The following is a 1,271-nucleotide window of genomic DNA, read 5'->3' on the forward strand; positions in this document are numbered from 1 at the left end:
GGGTCGGCCGTCGGAGTGGGTCGGGCTGGCGTTGCCGTTGTTGGGGCTGGCTGCTGCGGTCCTGCCCGGCGTGGGAGCCCGGCACTGGAGCAGCCTTCCCGGGGCCGAACGGGGCCAAATGGATCTTGCTTGGCGCCAGGTGGTCGTCGGGCGTTGATGTATTTTGGACGCCCCACCTGAGGTGCTCGCCGCTCGCGATGCCTGAAGCCGTGGCAGCACCAAGGGCGTCCCATCGGGCTGTGTTTGGCAGGCATGGTGCCCGCTGGGCAGCCTCGTGGGTTCGCGGTGTTGCTTGCCAGCGCTCCCAAACTGTCACCCACTCTCCACTGAGTTGTGGTTTCCTCGCTCTGCTGCTACGTCCCTGCTCCCCGAGATTATTACGTAACCCTGCTCTGGTCGCTGGCGTGCTGTGTGCATTCTGCCCCATTTCACTGCCTCCATTTCTTCCCACACATTCATTTTATTAGTGTTCTCCAGGACCCATTCTCGGGCTGTGTCTCTCTCCCCTAAATGGAGAGACCAGTCTTGTTTTGAACCCACAAGCCAGCTTAGAAAATGGTTGGATCTTTTTGCAAAGCATTAAAATGGAGGCTAGACCCTGCCTGAAAAACAATTTACCCTGCTTGAGAGAAAGGCATTTCACTTTGCTTCTTCTGCTTCTTTCATTCATTATCTTCAAACCTCACATGATTTCTTATTGATCCTTCTAATTATTATTTCAAGATGCTGTAGCAGGCAGACACACGGGAATCAATGGAAATTCTCTCCTCCTCTGCTCTCGGCAAACACAACCCTCTTCTTCCCTTCCTCTGTTTTTTCTTCATTACTGTCTGTCTGTAGCTCTGGTTGAAATAATTAGATTCATAGCTGATAGCTCAGATTATATTTACAGAAGGCACCAAAAACTCCAGCCAGCTTCCTCTGAGCCTGTTCCTGCTTTCTCTCTCTTTCTCTGCCACTCTTTGTATCAAAATCAGCCTCAGTTCTCTCTTGCCTGCTGATTCCCGGCAAGCATTCTTCCATCTTTCCTCCACTATCTCTTTCCTTCCCTCCATCCAAAGCAGCAAGCTCGGGGAGCAGAAAATCAAAGCATGTTTGCTCCCTCCTTTCTGCTCCTGCTTGCATGAAAGGTCCGGCCCAGTATTCCTGGTAAGACGATTGCAAGCAGCGAGAGAAGGAAGTGATGCCAGCTGCATTGCTGCCGTGGCAGGCTGGGCAGGGGAGCCTTTCATGTTTTTGCAATGGTGGAAGAGAAATCATTGTCTCTTTGT

The sequence above is a fragment of the Geospiza fortis genome, unplaced genomic scaffold (genome assembly GCF_000277835.1).
Source record: "Geospiza fortis unplaced genomic scaffold, GeoFor_1.0 scaffold157, whole genome shotgun sequence".
Lineage (NCBI taxonomy): Eukaryota > Metazoa > Chordata > Aves > Passeriformes > Thraupidae > Geospiza > Geospiza fortis.